This window comes from Armigeres subalbatus, chromosome 3 (assembly GCF_024139115.2).
Source record: "Armigeres subalbatus isolate Guangzhou_Male chromosome 3, GZ_Asu_2, whole genome shotgun sequence".
NCBI classification, from domain to species: Eukaryota; Metazoa; Arthropoda; class Insecta; order Diptera; family Culicidae; genus Armigeres; species Armigeres subalbatus.
The window spans coordinates 211,521,610-211,534,054 of record NC_085141.1 but is presented as its reverse complement, the minus strand read 5'-3'; the positions used below and the strand labels follow the sequence as shown (position 1 = coordinate 211,534,054).

Sequence of the window (12,445 nt, the reverse complement as noted above, 5' to 3'; positions counted from 1 at the left end):
TCCCATTTTGGAGTTTCAATTGCAATTTTTAGATCAGAAAAGAGTGGTCCGAGTGCTATTGGGAGGTATCTGACATATCTTGAGACACTGGAAACTGATGAGCTTTCTGCTTTGTTCTCTTAGCTCTGGAAGATGCTTGATAAGACGTATTTAATTTTGCTATCGTTCTTTAGTGAAACCGTATAGTCTTTTCTGAATAACTGTTGGTCAAGGATAATCGCGCCACAGATTTCAAATTATTTTTTCATTGATCACATTTTGGAGTTGTGCCCTCAAAAACGCGTCTCATGTCTTCCAAGGCCTATAATAAATCCGTTACCAAAACTTTACAGATTGATCATGTTCAATTCTCTCTACAAGTGAGTATTAAAAATAATGCTGACTAATTAATTGACTAACTAATTGGTCGAGCATCAATTCCACGGATTTAAGCTGTACTTCCAATTTCGATCGTTATGAATAATTGAACGAACTAACTCCCAAAAAGTTGCATGTATGAAATTCAGCCGTCAAACCATGTCTAAATGACGTTGGTGTGTATAAGCCTCTGACATTATGATAATGATTAAACAAATCAATAAATAACTAGCTAGAAGCGATATGTTAATAAAGTTATGGTTTTCGAAAGTACTTCCGGTAAACATTGATATTGGAGAAAGCTTAAAAACACGATAAAAACAGTTCGAGCTAAACAAACAATTGAAGAACGCGCATTGAATGCCGATGCTAGTCGATCCGAACGGTCCAACGATATAGCGCAAATGAATGTTTAGCGAAATTGAAATAAATCGATAAATGTCAGGATAGAATCGTGATAAAATGCATCTCATTTAGATGTGGCTCGATCTGCGTTTCATTGCTGGATATGCCGGAACTAAAATACCTACATGCTGCACAGCAACCCGCCGTTATACAATTTATCATCTCTATTTCATGCACATACATTAGCATAATTTCGTTTTAAATTAAATAGAAAAACGAATGAAATATAAATTGAATTCCAATTGTCTCGCTACTCCCCGCTCGATGCAGTTATGTGCAAATTTGGGGGATTTAGTCCTTCGCTGCCGGTATGTGCGTTCCGGGAACGTCTGGTCGGACTCATTGCGCTGAGTAATATTTGCAATTGCTCTACGCTAAGTGTAGTCAACATTCAGAAGAGCTTGAATCTTCATCTATGGGAGCAGTGGGACAGAAATGAAAAGATAATGGAACCGGGAAACTGTTTTTTGTTTCCTTGCATGAAAGCTGGATTGTGCTGCCGTTCGTTACTTGACACGAATATGACTGGACATAAATTTTCCGCCAAATTTACCCCGGAATTCTGTATGCTACATATGTGACTGCTTGCCGAGCGCTTTTTGTGTTCTCTCGTTTGGTTTATGTCCTACTTTAACTCATTCCGCCTACATATTTCCGCCCAAAAAGTCTGTGGAAGACATACACAGTGATCACAATCCTTTTTGGCTCTAACGGCTAACGAACGACTGGTGACACAGACAATCGTTCATGAATCTTGTAAATTGGTAGAGACGCAAGAACAGGGCTATAAAAATCAGATATGGACGGCAGATCACGGTTTCAAAGTATAGCAAATGCGTAGTGACATGTTTTTAGCCTTTCTCGTGTTTGCATCCCTCATAGAGTAACGTGTACCGAAATCTATCCTCTTACATCGACATATATTCAATCCAAAAACGAATCCATCATATCAGGCCTTAAATCTGGAGATTTTCGATGTACGGGACGGGAGATTAAATTCTGCTGTCATTTTCGGAGAAGCAACTAGGTCATGCTTATGCTCATATTCATGCTCAGCTGGAAAATACGGAAAGCAGGTCCGTTACGATAGTGTTTATTCCGAGTCAGTGAATATAGAGCTTAACAATTTCCAATCAGGATGTTTATTTTTTGTTTCGATCAGACGAAATCAAGCGAGTTGATGAAGAGCCATTGCCATAATAGGAGTAGAAACCACTGGGCGTGCCTTGTATACTATACGGAATACATAGAAGAAGTCTGAAGTAGAATCGGTGGAGCACGTCATATCACCATGCCCACATTCCTAATTTTTTTGGAATAATATGCTACTTATTAGCGGCATAGATACGACCTCGGACAAATCCGTAAAGATGATGCAATGGACGTAAAACTCACTCATCCAAGAAACATGCGCGGATGAGCACGAATGTTTCTATTTAGTCGTATGGATTTCATTTCTCATACACGGCGGTTGCTGCCTGGGTGCTTCCCGACCTCCAAACGATCTGCCCGAGCAGCACACATGTTGCATAAAAGTTTATGTTACCTATATGCAACCGAATTTAGTCACATTTGAGTTGATGCAACCAAATCTGTCTGGATTGTGCTGCAAGGGTGAGATGTCTTCTCAGTATCTGGTTGCAGATTTTCGGTTACCTTACTCAAAGCCAAGGTACGATAAACTGAAAACAATCTTGCCTTTTGAGAGTTACAGTTCCACTTGTTTTATGGAAAATCAAAAATTCTTCCGAACAAGTTCTAAAATAAATCTCTATTTGTAAAAATTGATTAGCTATATTGATTAGTTACACAATACACCTTGGGATTGATCCTTCTCTGCATCCAAGTGCATGTGGCACTCATTAAGTGGGATCCAATTCTCAGACACTCACTCTTGTGTTCTGAACACCTTTAGGGGTACGTAGGGCCAACGTAAAAGATCTCCATCCTTGACTATTGGGCCCAATTCTGATTTCTATCGACTTCGTTTATTTCTCTATTAGGGTTTCGTCGCCAGGACATCCTAGGTCTGTTTCTGCTGCGATGTCCTGCCATATTCCAACTCAGCGCTTGCTTGTGAATTCCGTTGTTCTTTCGTGGTGTCGATGGGACTCAGCATTCGGCATCAAGTTGTGAGCCCCCCCTGGCCCGAGATGTAAAACGTAGACATCGGTTTATGAATACTTGCCAATCTATGTGATCTCTTCTAATACGCACCAAGTCTCACTGGCGCCACAGATTTCACGTTAGAGTAGAGTATTAGAGGTTTGGTGCATTGCCTAGACCGATTGGATCTCCATGTTCTATGTTGATCTTGCTCTGCCGCCCGACGTTAACTGGCTTTGGTTTTCGACCTTCTCCACTGTTTGCCCGGCGACGAATCAAAATAGATTGAGTAGAAGATCCAGCTGTGAAAAGATTGTTCGTTGATGAACTTGGAAATTCGGATAGGAGATGTTCTGGAAGGTGGCAGCGTAGAAGGGAAATGGGCGGCGATCACGGGCGGCTTTCATCAAAACTGGCGAGAACAACATGGGTGAGCTGTGCACTCAGCGAAAAGAATGGATTACAGATGTAACCCGACGGAAGATTGAGAGGAGAAGTAAAGGCAGAGTCCCGTCTCAACGGTATGTATCTCTGTAAGTAGGTATCAGGCGCTGCTGCAGACAGGAAAGGCGGGCATGGGTGGACTTCCTGACCGATGAAGAAAGGATGGCTGCAGCATTCGTAGATTTTTGTCTTAATTACTCACTGTCTTGGACAGCTGAAATGTTGGTTCAAGCACTTCAAACAGCTTGTTCAAGTCTCAGTCAGTATTCTTAAAAAAGCTGCCATCCGAAGCATGAAATCTAAGGTGGAGGAGCTGTTCAGGTCTGACCCAATGCTGCATGTGCGAATATTGTAGCATCTATTATGCAATAGTTTGCACCACTCCGCATCATCTCGAGCAGGTCAACAAGTTGGAAGTGTCCCTTTATTTGCTATTTATTGACTACGGAAGGGATTTCTGTTGTCTGAATCACGAAAATCTGTTTGGCGCCCAGGGATGCAAGGGATTTTCAGATTTTTGTCTGACCCCATTCGGATAGTTGCTGATATGAGGCAAGGATGCATTTCATCTACATTGCTACTTCTCAGCCTAATCGATAAGAATTTGGTGGGTTTGTTTGATCGTGTACCATACCTTGAGCTGCTTTATTGGCAGTTTATGTATTGTTGTGGAACATCTAGGATACTCTTATTTAGCTCACCATCACGAAACGCTATATTAGAACTGCAACGCTCTTTTATATGGAATGGCCTCAACGAGCTGACTGTATGCTTCTTTGCGGAGGGGCTCACCACCAATTCTCACCAATTTTGCAGTAGCCGGACGATCGGAGGATTTCAATATCTTGACAGTCTGATATCATCAGATGGCGATTATAGGAACGACGTGAAAAAAACACGAGACAGAAAGGCTGGGGCTACCTTCCCGCTTTTTGACGTAGGACTTACGTCTTTCTATACTGGGTGTCATTTAGATTTTCTAAATATTTGGAGATCCAACCGGATTGATCCACGCACCAAAGTGCGTATGTATCACTCTATACTAAAACGTGTATAGGAAAAGATAAAGCAGATGATGTCTATTTTTTACTTACTTATGGATCCTCCGGTGGTGCAAAGGGCCGACTTGAAAGATCTCCACCCTGAGCATGGCCCGGCTATCGCTTTAACCTGTTGCCAGGTTAGATTTCGGTCGACTTCTTTTATTTCTTTATTGAGGCTTCGCCGCAATGAGCCTCTGGGTCTGCCTCTGCTGCGATGTCCCGCTGGGTTCCAGTCTAATGCTTGTTTACAGATTTCGTTTCCGCCCTACGTAGAGTGTGGCCGACCCAGCCCCACTTCCAATCCCAAATTTCTGTTGCTATCGGCCTCTGGTGACAACGACGATGGATCTCGTTGTTTGAGATCCAGTTGTGAGGCCACCAGGCCCGAATTATATACCACAGGCATCTGTTAATGAACACCTGCAGCCGTTGAGTGTTCTCCACTGATACACACAATGTTTCGCTAGCGTATAACAGCACAGATTTCACGTTAGAGTTGAAAATTCGTATTTAAACGTACTTAAACTCGCAAAGGCAGCCCTTGCTTTCTTGCTTTCTTGCCAAGATATTGAAAGCTTTCAACATTCTCCACTGGTTGCCCGGCGACTGTGAAACTGGAAGGAGTTACCGTGTTTACATCCAACGATTTGGTTTTGTTGACGTTGATGACTAACCCCGCCGAAGAGGAGCGCTCGGCAAGGTCGTTGAGCTTACTCTGCATATCAGAGCGCCGTTGCGCGAGGAGTGCAACGTCATCAGCCAATTCGAAGTCGTTTAGGTGCTCCATGGTTATAGGCTGCCATAACAGCCCGCGGTTTGGTTCACGGTCAATCGCATCTACCAGAATCTCATCGATTACGATGAGGAACAGTAACGGTGATAGAGTACATCCTTGCCTCACTCCGGCTACTACCCGGATAGGGTCGGACAGGACCCCATTGTGCAGCACTCTACACGAAAAGGCCTCGTACTGTGCTTCGATGAGGCCGATGATTTTCTCAGGAACTCCCTTGCGTCTCAGGGCGCCCCACATATTCTCGTGATTGAGACGGTCGAAAGCTTTTTCGTAGTCAATGAATACCAAGTAAAGGGTTTTTTGGAATTCGTTGACCTGCTCCAGAATGATGCGGAGCGTGACAATATGGTCCACACAGGATATTCCGGCACGGAATCCGGCCTTCTGCCGCCGGAGAGTCGCATCGATCTTCTCCTGAATCCGGGCTAGGATAATTTTGCATAGAACTTTGAGAACGGTACACAGCAACATAATGCCTCGCCAGTTATCGCATACAGTCAGGTCACCCTTTTTGGGCACCTTCACTAAGATACCTTGCATCCAGTCGACCGGGAAAGTTGCGGTGTCCCCGATATTACGAAATAAACGATGCAGTAGTTGAGCGGATGTCATGGGGTCAGCTTTGAGCATCTCGGCTGATATGCGGTCGACCCCTGGGGCTTTATTCGATTTCATGCTTTGGATGGCTGTTTGAATCTCTAGCAGTGATGGAGCTTCGGTATTGACACGTGTTATACGTCGGATCCAAGGCAGTTCATGCCGAGGTGGTGATGGCCTGGCTGGCACTTGAAAAAGTTGTTCGAAGTGCTCGAACCAGCGTTTCAGCTGGTCAGTTGGGTCGATCAATAACTGATCATTCGCGTCTTTCACAGGCATCGTTGTATTCATCTTCGCCCCGCTTAAGCGTCGTGAGATATCGTAGAGGAAGCGAATGTCCCCGGTTGCTGCGGCTCTCTCTCCTTCGTCGGCCAGAGAGTCCGCCCACGCTCGCTTATCCCGTCGACATGAGCGTTTTACTTTCTTCTCCAGAGCTGAGTATCGTTGACGGGCTAAATCTTTGGCTCCTCTGGTCTTTGATCGCTCTATCGCGGCTTTGGCTTCTCTCCGCTTCTTTATCTTCCTCCAGGTCACATCTGTGAACCATTATTTCCTGTGGGTGTGCAGTTCGCCCAAATTATTCTCACTGGTGGCGATGAAGGCATTCTTGATGGCGGTCCATTGGTCTTCCACGCTGCCACCTTCCGTAATATCTGCAGCACGCGTCTCCAGTTCTTCAATGAAGGACCGTTTCAGCGTGGCATCTTCCAGTCAGCGTGTGTTGAATCGACGCCCAACTCTTTCCTCCTGCCGACGAATTCGCGCAATGCGCAGGCGTATTTCGCCGATGAGTAGGTGATGATCAGACGCGATATCGGCACTACGTTTATTCCGTACATCAAGAAGGCTCCGTTTCCATTTTCGACTGATGCAGATGTGGTCGATTTGATTTTCTGTAAAGCCGTCACGGGAGACCCACGTGACCTTGTGAACCGGTCGATGCGGGATTCTATCTACGACGGAATTGAGTTGACTGTAGAAGTTCTCTTTGTCTTGCAGATCGGCAGCATCGATTGGCGCATAACATTGGATTATAGTAAGGTTTCGGACTCGTGTTCTAAATCTGGCAACGATTATCCTTTCAGTTATAGGTTCCCACTTCATAAGCGCAGACTGTGTCTGAGCACTTAGTAGGAAGACAACTCCGCGATGCCGGGGGCGTGTTCACCTCCTAAACCAGAGTATAGCAGAACTTGTCCCGACGCCGTTCTGTGTTCTCCAAAGTTTGGCCAAAGGAGTTCACTCAGTCCCAGGATCTCAAGCTTCATGCGGCGTGCCTCATTGGCTAGTTGTGCCAATTTATCCTGCTGGGCTAGGGTTAAAACGTTCCATGTTTCTATTCGTGTCCGTTGTTTCGCGCTAAGAGTCGATTAGATGATGTCTCTTCTTCTTCTCTTCTTCGTTGGCATTACATCCCCCACTGGGACATTGCCGCCTCGCAGCTTAGTGTTCATTAAGCACTTCCGTAGTTATTAACCGCGAGGTTTCCAAGCCAAGTTACCATTTCTGCATTCGTATATGATGAGGCTAGCACGATGATACTTTTATGCCCAGGGAAGTCGAGACAATTTCCAAGCCGAAAATTATCTAGACCGGCACCGGGAATCGAACCCAGCCACCCTCAGCATGGTCTTGCTTTGTAGCCGCGCATCTTACCGCACGGCTAAGGAGCGCCCCTAATGATGTCTAATATTTATAATTCGGACGGCCTTATAGCTGAGCAACATAAAAGCCATCAAATACCGATAAAAGTAGATGTTCGAGATCGTGTATGGAAATGGGTCGGCCACATATAGCAAGGAAGCTTAGACGGAATCTGTAAGCAAGATTCCCCTTAATATTCGTGACCTGATAGGATATAGAATAGTTATGCCTATAGTCTAGACCATACACGTAGACAAAAAAAAATTGGCGCCCTTTTCAAATGTTGGTCTAGAAGTAAATACTCTTGGTGACTAATGTATGGTCTCTAAATGATATATTTCATACCAACATAAAAACAGTGATGCATAATGTTCAAAATAAAAAATGAATAAAAAAAAACATAAAAAAAGTTTTCTTTTTCGCCCCCTCGATATTTTTGGAAAATTGAAGGGGGGGATATTTTTTTTGTGAATGGCAGAAAAAAACTCGTCTTTATGTGTAGGTTTTCCCAGCACAGTAGTGACTGCAGTAGAGCCCACCACCCTATAAGACCGCACCCAAGTAACCAAAAGTTCCTTTAAGAGCTCGGAGAAGCTGATTAAGCTGAAAACGTACTATTAAAGGAACTTTTAATAACTTGGGCAGCCAACCGCATAGTCCTCCAACCCAACATCAGAGGGCCGGAAGCACGACCGTCAAGCAGCCATGAAGGGGTGGCGAAATCGGGATGATTTAATTATACGAGGTAGCTGACCTGGAAAAGGATGTCATGACCCTAGGATGCGGGAATCAAGCCCAAAATCGTTCACTATACCAATGCATTTCGAAGTGAACGGATGATTAATTTCCAAATTACCAAAGTTACCAAGTTGGATAAGGTTGGAGTGAAGAGAGTTTGTGGAAGAAGACCAGGCGTAGAGGACGTCAGGTAACTTGGAGTGGCTGCTTCCGGAAACAGAAGCTGAGCGAAATTTGAATCTAGTAGTCGGTGGTAACCATAACAACGGTTTTTTGGATTCTTTTTCTCTCCAAGTAGACTAGGATAAACATTAAAACCCTATATTTGGTTATCAGAAACGGACTAGAGCTTTCGGAAGGTTCCCCACGATTATTTATAGAAGAAATACTGAATTAGTTATATGATTACCGATGCCATTTTCTTGAATCCGATGTTGTATGCTAATCACTAAGCAGCTTGTACACCTTTATCCGTTCGAAACTAAAAAAAATCACTCGTCGCCAAATGTACTAGCTAAATGAAACACACGTGTGCATTGATTGACAGTCGCAATCCAAGAGAGCGTTTATTAGTGACTCGGTTGCTACAATCATATTCAAATGTCTTAGCCTACTACGTGTTTGCCAATAATTCAAATTCTAACAGCCTACTGCAAGTGGGAGAAACCGAGCGCGACTCGTCTGGGAAGCAGTATTGCGATATAGGGGAACTAATCCTGGAATTCATCTCATATGGCTCCAATATTCATACCATCAAAAACAAAGCAATGGAAAGCAATTTGATTTGTTTGTTATTTTTGTGATTTGTTCAGCAGTGAGCTCGCATGTTGATAAAAAGAAGCAACGAAATTGGTGCTGTATTTATTTGCTTCGCGATGAGGTGAATATGGATTCATTTATTTATTTATTTATTTATTTATTTCGTCAACCGTCGTAGACTAGTACATATAAATATACATAATTTTTCATTTCTTAATGCTAATATACATAAATTGTGAAATATTTAACATATATTTATAATAAAAATTAACTAGAGATTAAATAGCGGTAATGACGGCTTTGGCAGGTTTTGTTCTATTATTGGCAGGGGGCTTTTTTATGACTGATTATGCTCAAATTTGGCCCAAACATTCTTTGCATATCAAAGAATATTGTGACCAAATTTCATAAATGTCGGTCGACAAAAACCCCCCTGCCAATAATAGAACAAAACCTGCCAAAGCCGTCGGTTCCCCTAGTACAGATAAAAAATGTTATATCTTTTGTCTTATGTGTTGCGATTTCGAATTCTATTAAAATATGTTTTAAGATTCTGCCGAGACATTGTAAAGTCGATAGCTTCGCAGTGTTGATGTCCATTATTCGATTCAAAGGTCCAAATTTGGCATAATTTGTTCGATGATAGTTTGTTATAAATAAGGTACGATTACGAAGTTGCCTTGAAAGAATATAACTTTTATATTATATACTAGCAGACCCGACGAACTTCGTTTCGCCTAAAATTGATTTATTTTCTGATTAGATCTCGAGTTATGAAGAAATTGGTGTTTCATTTGTATGGGAGCCCCCCTTTCCAAAGCGGGGAGGGGTCTCGAACCATCTTAAGAACCTTCCCCGGCCCAAAAACCTCTACATACAAATTTTCACGTCGATCGGTTCAGTAGTTTCCGAGTCTATAAGGCACAGACAGACAGAAATTCATTTTTATGTATATAGAAGAAGATTAAAGATTAATTTTGATAAGATTTCAGGTGAATCAACACGCTGCGGAACGATATCATTTACGAAGTTGGTTTTGATTTGTGTCCATTAAATTTGATAATTTGTTGGCGGTCAGTTAGGTATGATTCAAGCCATTTCAAGCCATGTTTCGCATGGTAGTTCCTAAGATGTTCCCGGGGAAATTCCAATGAATTTCAATTGAAAATTTTGATTTTTTGTAGATTTTTTGATTTTCGATTACTTTGTACGATGTATCATTATGGCTCTCCAGGTGCTGGTTATCATTCAAATTTTTTTGAAGTTTACCAAACACGCATAGTGTACAAGAGGTAGAAAAGTCACAAACGAGCTAAATGAATCTTTTTGCTCTATCTGTTTGAAGTCATGCCAATAATGTGCCAGTTGGATTCATCGGACTGCCTCACAAAACAGTTACGATGACTTGAAATATATTTTTATCAGCTTCCATAAATTTCTTTCAGGGATTACGCCACACTGCACTTTTACTTCTTTGTCCCTATTCCGTGCCATACATCCAGGGTTAAGCCCAAAGATAGTCCAGTAGGACAAACTAAGATAATATTTCTCTTTTATAAACCGCTGTGAGTGGTAAACGGCCACTTCTGAATCACACCTCTTAACTAAATGCTGTGGAACATTACAAACATCTGCTGGAGAACAGTCGTTAAATGGATTTTCAACAAACTACTAGAGTAAACAAGGGCGCGGTGTTTATCTTATGTTGCATTTACCTGATTTTGATAGCTGGCTGTTAATCAACCGCTAATTATCTCGTTTATTTGAAGTCAAAACACGCCGGCAAAACAAACAAGTGGGTGAGTTGGGGGGTACTCGATCCGTTGCTGCTCTATTCTCCGCGCACCTTTTCGCCGTCACGTTTGCTCATAAAGCGATAATCCTCGTTGCCTCCCAATACCGATAGAATCGGGAAGACTGCGCTGTGCTCCCGCCGAATCTACCGAAAACCGATCTGTGTATCTTTTGAATGTTATTTTTGGAAATGCGACCACCACATTGATAGACGCCAGGTACGGCTCAGCAGCACGAGAGCAAATCAAATACTTGTTCATGAAGTTTGAAAATTGTTATTGACGGCTTTCTCACACACCGTCTTGGCACTCAGCACCCGCGCGAACACGTTTATTCTACTAATCACCAACACTGGCGCTGCCACCCGCACAAGAAAAACATTTTCCATCGAAAACACTTTTCCATCAGTATCCAAGCTTCATTCGTTTACATTGCAAAAGCCATTTTCTCTCTCTCGGCCCATAACTTGCAACCGGCACCAGTTGCACGTATTGGGCTGCTGAACAAGGGTATGCGATATTAGCTAGTGTTTGGTGGATTACAAAAATACGCAGATTCTACTGGTTTTAAACCCGCGATTACTCACCGACCCACGAATACCCACGGTCTCAAAAAAATTACCAGTATTATAATGCACAAAAAGAATAATAACATTTTGCCATAATAAAATGAATATAATGGAATAATACAAACTTGACATTCAGACCAATGGAAAGATTCAACTGAATAAGCTTTGTAAGCTTTGTAAATCACTGTATTAAAATTCCTATGAAATTATGCCTGCACAAAACGCTTGATACTGTAAGCCTAGAAAACTTCCTTCAGAAATATAACAATCAAACATCGGATACTCTTACCGTGTCGAAAGCCCTTACAACGGAATAAAGATCACACTTTTTTCGGAACACCCAAAATTGATGACACTTCTGTAAAGTTTACCCAGCCAAATCCTCACTCCTGGCAAGGTATGAGATTTTTGATTTATTCGCCTCACTTTCACCAGGCAACACGTGAAAACTTCTTCTGAATCAGCAGGAGGGCACTTGGTTAGATCCAATGTCACGCCTTTCCAGGCCAGCTTGCTCAACACTTTCGCGACAACGACAAGGGGTGACTTTGCCCTTTGTGCAACTCAGAAATTAGTATGCCATGAACGTGTCCGCGTCGTCTCGATCCAAGTTGATGAGGAATTCCATTAACGTCACCATGGAAACATATCGAAATTGCTTTCCGCACTCAAGCAGCGGATTAACAATTTGTTTCTCCCCACTTAGACCACAGAAAAATATCAAAAACCGAACCGCGACCCAACGGCAGGTCAGCCCACTCGAAATCTTCGAGGAAAACTATCGACGACCGGCGGTGCACGAAATTATTAAAAAAAAATCTCACGCTAATGCAGGAATTCTCAAAAACCGAAAATATCGCTCCGCGAACCGCGCGTTGTCCGGCTGGCGCTGATGATGATCTTACCAGCTGTAGTATGGGGAAATCCAACATGGAGTGGGCTTGTATGAGTGTGTGATCTGACCAAGAGCGGAAAAGCGGCTGACCAAGAAAACAGTCTCTGAGGGAAAAATTCCCAGTCGTTCCCAGAACACTCTCCGGCCAGAAAACATTCCGATTATCTACACTCGATGGCCGGGCGGTGCGGCGTTGCGCACATTGATTGATGAGATTTCCACGAAAGTGTTGCCAAAATGCACGATGAAAAGAGCTTTGAATTGGGGCAGACTATATTGAAATGTCCAACAATTGCCAA

General features: G+C 42.9%; 1 protein-coding gene across 1 annotated transcript in view; it reads right to left on the bottom strand.

The window, feature by feature from the left end:
* The window catches only part of LOC134219102 (uncharacterized), a 434,839-nt gene extending 422,699 nt beyond the window's left edge, over positions 1-12,140 (bottom strand). The window contains exon 1 of the mRNA XM_062697795.1: positions 11,541-12,140. The gene's annotated coding sequence lies outside the window, so the exon portion shown is untranslated. The remainder of the gene's footprint in view (positions 1-11,540) is intronic.
* Between the last annotated feature and the right edge of the window lie 305 nt (positions 12,141-12,445).